Source organism: Periophthalmus magnuspinnatus, chromosome 15 (genome assembly GCF_009829125.3).
Source record: "Periophthalmus magnuspinnatus isolate fPerMag1 chromosome 15, fPerMag1.2.pri, whole genome shotgun sequence".
NCBI lineage: Eukaryota > Metazoa > Chordata > Actinopteri > Gobiiformes > Gobiidae > Periophthalmus > Periophthalmus magnuspinnatus.
The window spans coordinates 24613275-24619274 of NC_047140.1; positions in this window are offsets into that span (position 1 = coordinate 24613275).

Genomic DNA, 6000 nt, shown 5'->3' on the forward strand with positions numbered 1-6000 from the left:
AAGTACAAGCAGTCAAGTACTGTGAAGTAAGTCAAATTTTTAGGTATCTGTACTTTACTTAAGTACATTTTACTGTGGATACTTTACTTAGAGTACGTATCTATTTGACTGTATTTTTCAACTGGACTGAAAAGTAAAAAGTGCTTTTCGTATGATTTGAGAGGTTATTTTTACCGTGTTCGTGGAAATATCCTGACTCAAGTTTTCGAGTTTAAGCTTCGACTTTGAGCAAACAAAAATAAATACACAAAATTCATAAGAAAAAATGGTATTGGTTTTGTTGCTATTGGACAAAATCTGTATCATTTTAAATATCACTACATTTACACTTTAACAAATGAACAACACTTGAAATACTTTTACTTTTTACTCTTAACGTACATTTTTAAACGGGTACTTAGTAAGGTTTATCTGTACTTTTACTTAACAAAACTGAGTACTTCATCCACCACCATAACATTCAAAGATTAAGAAACTAACAAAGACAACCAAGCTGCTCTGAGTTCGGAGGAGACTTTTATTAATGCTTTATTTCCTTATCCTTGTTGTCATACTTGACATTCAAATTGTACCAATGTTTCCAGTGTTCAAAACTCTTTCTCAGTCTGTTGCTTCTTCTCATTTGCGTCTTTCATTGTCAGTATGAAAATATTTGCATGTAAATGATGCTTTGTAATATGACTGACACACTTGAGCAACTTGTGGAATGGCTTACACGAGCATATAAGCTGTCTCCGCTCTGTACCCTCTGGTCGTCCACGCAGCTGAGCCTTGCTGGTGGTCAGATAGATTTAAGCAGCTTGGGCAGTAATCGGCCAGCTGCAGACGAGGCGATACACCAAAACAAATGGAAGCCCGGCGGTCCCCTGTTCCTGATTCACAGTCTGCTGCTGTAGAGTCATCCATCCAGCAAATCTGTTCCCGTCCTAATTAAGTTGAAAAGGCGAGTGAGAGGGTCATTAAGCACTTATTTATTTGGCGGTGCAGCGGTTCAGAACGACAATCGTATTCTCTGTGCAGGTCATATAATTGGTTTGAGCGATGATAAGCCGCGGTGCCATGCAGAGTGATGGGCAAGGGCACTCGGGGGTGTGGTAAACAGTGTCCGCACAAACTTTGATCATTGGCTCCTCTGCGGGACAACAGTGCTGATAAATACCACACAAGCTAAACGCATTTTGGAGGGGAGGTAATACTTTATGACTGGAAATGAAAGGGAGGATGCTTGTCCTTTGAGAAGTGGCAGGAACAAGTGCGATTACATCACAAACAAGAAGAAAGAGGAGAGGATTCAATTTGGGAGGAAGTGTATCACAGGGAGGGAGAGGCCCTTGTGCTTGTCACAGATTGGGACAGTGGGCCGTTAATCAGCGCTCACAGCCGGCGTCTGCAGAGCTGGAGCTGCAGCCTGCTCTGAAATACAGTCAGTGTCAGAGGAAAGGTCAATGATGTTGTTAGGAAGGCCTGTGAGGACACTGAACAGGTGCTCCTTAGCTGGCTGATATAAACTCTGAGACGCAGCCTTCTCCATGTTGGTCACAGAACTAACTGGTGTCAGGGCAAAGTGAGGTTAAGGGATATTTGATGAATCCACATGGGAAAATTGACTCTTCTTTTCATAATTCAATGCCGCTGGAGCAGTGTGCAGCTGCAGTGACCACCAGACCTTGGTCAGAGTACTTTAGCTGGAAGATTTTGCATACTGTACATTTTTAGGCTGATAACATTTTTATTTTATTTCATTTATCTTTATTTATACAGGAAGAGTCCAATAATAGCACTCACTACCTCCTTTTCATGGGCACCCTGTTCAAATACTGAAAAAACAAACAAATAACTGCCTAAGTCCATTTAAACATAAAAAACAGGAGCAGGTGTGAGTATACATATTTGTCACCACATTATTAAAATGCATTAGTGGCACCAGTGTATCCTGTTTTGTATGGCCTTGAAATATATTCCAGTTTTGAGAAGCAAAATAACTGAAAGCTTTTTCCCATTTCAGTTCTAGTTTTAAAGACTTATACATTCATGAGATCTTGTATTAAAAGTTCAGCAAACAAGAGAGATATTCAAGCTGTCTATTAAGTATCCCTTATAAATACATTTTATACACTGTTGTGTTTAAACAGTCTTTTAACATATAGCAATGATTAACTTTTTCATAGAGTGGACAGTGATGGGTTTTAAACTGGCTGAGTGAAAGAGTGTGTCTAAAGGTTTCAAAGAGGCTGAAGGCTGCATGTATATGTGAAATAGCAATGTGTTGTATATGTTGTAAAAGTAACTGATAAGTGAATTACAAATGATTTTGATTTTTGAAGACTTAAAGGCTTTTTTCACCTCTGCTCTCATCTTTTTGGTGTGTTGATTGAAATCAGTGCAGTGCTTATTTGAGCTGATGTTGGACGTGACCTGCTTTTAGGACCTTCTGTATCTACCACACTAAAATGTTACATACAACATTGTGGGGAAGCTGGTCCGAAGCAGTCGAAGTAGGAGACACACTCAGAAAAATTCCAATTCCAATCAAAATTTATTTCAATCCCTGGGGTTAAGTGTGGGGAAAATACATATTCACCAAAAAAACCCCAAAACCATGCTCAACATAAGTAAAAAGCAACAGAAATCAAGAAACTGAGGAGAAAACCTCCATGTACCCTGGCTACACTGATGTCTCCTCGAACGTCTTCTTCTTTTTCTTCTTTTTGTTGTTTTATGGCGGTTGGCAACCATTGTATAGGAGCATTACCGCCACCTACTGTTCCGGAGTATGGGACAAAATAGGCTCACAATCTGATGCGAAAGTAAATAAAATAAAATAAAACCTCCTCGAACGTCTAATTGGCATCGCTTACATATCCCCCTACACAGGAAGCTCCTCCCCCTGGTATACACCATACTCTTCACAGGTGCTGTAGCTCTTACTCAACTATCTCACTGGAGCCTAAATCTCTTAACTAAAGTGTTTAAAAATTAAACTACAAACACTTAACACATCGAAACAAAAATACATAAGACACTGAAACAAAAGAAACAAACAAACTTATACCAGTTCTCCCCTCCACATGGTCCGGCCCACGACCACACCCAAGCCTATAAACATGGCCGACATAGGCCACGCCCCTTCTTTGTCTGGACCATGTGGAAATTCAGGTAAGTGGATGAATGTATTGAACTAAATTGACTAAATATAACCAAATAAAATAGCTTTAAAGTAAAAACTATGATTGGTGATTAAATTAACAGGTGTTATTAAAAGGGACCCACTTTGTACAAACATTAATGTATTTATAAACCTTAAATGACCATTTTCTAAAGCATGCAGCATAAGCTAAATTTGGACATTTTAATCCCCTTTGCCCCACTTTTGGATTGCTACACAAACCCTGTTGAGTCCCACATATCAATAATAAAAAGTTTGGGATATTTGTGGGTTGACTTCATAATTACAGGCATGTTGTAGTTTTGTTCTTGTTGTTTTTAGTACTCTTTTACTAGCATTTGCATATTGGGGTGTTGTGATGGACAGCTCCCTCTGCGTTGTGGGCATGAGGGGGTTAGCTTCAGATGGACGTACACAACCGATGCACGTTTATTGTTTCAGTATATTAATTTGCCCTTTGCGCTGTTTGATAACTGACGTCTACCTCCCATGAGAATTTCTGTTTGAACGTCGGCTGTTTCAAATATTTTATTTTGTCGGTCAGAAAACCAAACTGAATACACAGGCCAGGAGAGATGCCAGAGTTACGTCTTCAAAGTACAGACATCTCAAATCACACAGTAAATTATAGTGACTGGCTTCAGCAGAGATTGTGTCTATAGAGCAGCTCCAGCAGAGTGCAGTTGGTTGCATAGAAATCTCCCTCCTACACTGACGGTGGCTCTGAAGGCTGGTGCTCCCACAGCTGTCTCTGAAGGAAGACTTTTTTGGTTCACAACAAAAGGATGCACAGTATCAGAGAAATACAGGGCCTCCAACTCCAGCTGGTTTCTGTCACATTAGGTTAAAACTCAAGAGCAAAAGCGGCATAGGACATTAAGAGAGGAACACAAAATAACAACTTGTTTTTGTGTTTTTTTTTATCAAACTTGTGCAGATTTAGTTTCAGTCAGATGTTATTGTTTTGAGAGGACAAACTTTTCGTCTCTAAATAGCTTGTAATATGAATATGAAACAATTGGATTGGTCTGTAATGGACTAACCATGGCAAAGTATATGGTTATTTAATGTTGGTTATTATTGCCACAAAATAAACTAAAAATACAAATTCAATACAAAAAATAATAATAAAAATCTCCTGACTATAGCTGGGTTTCAGATGACATCACTGCAATCTACAAACCAATAATATTTAATACAGATTGAGATGTTTGTGTTGCAGTACAGTGAGTTCTTGGGTCTAGTCATTAATACAAATGATCAGGTTCAACATTTGTGAATTTGCCTTTTGGATATTTCATGGCAAATCCCAACTGGAAATATGACATTATCACATTCTCGAATTGGAAAACCACTACACCTATCATGAAAATCCCCCAAAATACTAAGAAATTCATTTTTATCAATTTCACCCAACCCAACATTTGAGCATCAACCACACACAAAGTTTCACTGTTACACAAACTTTACATACAACAGGCTGGTGGCACAGAGATGGTGAAATTAAGGGTATATGGTAGAGTTGTAGAGTGATTGATGGATGCAAACTAGTATCAATACTGTTTTGAATGTATATGGATGTACAAAAAATCCCATATAATATAAAGCAGTGGTCCTCAACTTTTTTATCACCGTGGACCGGCCAACGCTTTAAAATTTTACTGTGGACCGGGGTTGTTTTTTTTTTAAAACTCATTTTGCTAATTTGTAACCCCTTAGCATTCCAGGTCATTTTGGTGAAATTGCCTTGGTTCTGACCTCTCCAAATTAAAATAATCACCACTATTGAACCCTCAGTAGTAACTGCACTAGTTTGGGGTCTTTGTAAAGGTAACACCCTATAGTTTTACCCACAGGTGTCAGAATCACTGTACGTTTGTCTGCTGAGCATTTATACACTTTGGAACACACATAAAAACGCAAAACTGCTGCGTAAAATTACGCAATATGCGCGCGTAATTTTACGTGCGGATCTTTATATCCAGTCTGGTCTTTGTACGCGTGCAGAAAACTCCGTCTGTTTACAGTAAACCACTGCATGTCACGCATCAGCGTGTTCCGCAGTTCATGGACTTTAAGAGGAAAACATCACTAAACGTGTGTAATGTAACAGCTTGATTCTACAAGGGGGAGAGTGGGGCGTACTCTTTCAGTCATCTGTAGCTCTCATTCACTGTCCGCGGCTCCAGTAACCCACAGCCCCCACCTTATTGGCCAACTTTGGTGTCAATCACAAGCTAACAAGTTTGTTTTACGCTGAGGAACAAAGTTGGCGCTGTCAGAAGTTTATTATGCCTGAAACTGACAAAAGAAATGCAGAGAAGTGACGGAACAGATTTCACTTTCCTGCAGCAGATTGGACATGGAGGCTCTAACTTCCTTTGTGGACATAATTTCTTGACTGGATTATATTCTCTGAACGAATGAGACCAACTTTGTGTGAATATGTTGATGTTTGACAGAACCAGAGCGCTCAATGGTAAGTGAAGTCCAAATCCACATTTCTGACTTCTCTGTAAAAACGGCTTTCCTGTCAGCACTGTGGTGATTAGAGGTGTAAATGGTTTACATATTCAGAAAGATGAGTGCCGTAGCTTTCATTTGATGTGTAGATTGTTTGTGGGTGACGCAGAAATACACGTACATTGCTGTAAATTTGTAACGTAAAGGTCGTCGCGGGCGGGCCGTCGGAACGCTAAGTGGTTGTCGGCGCTCGTAACGGAAATATAACCGAGAGAATCCGGTCATTTTTCAAAATAAAAGATTTTTCAAAATAAACGATTGTTCAGACTCGGATAATAAATACAACGGAAATAATTAATTATTTCTTGGAC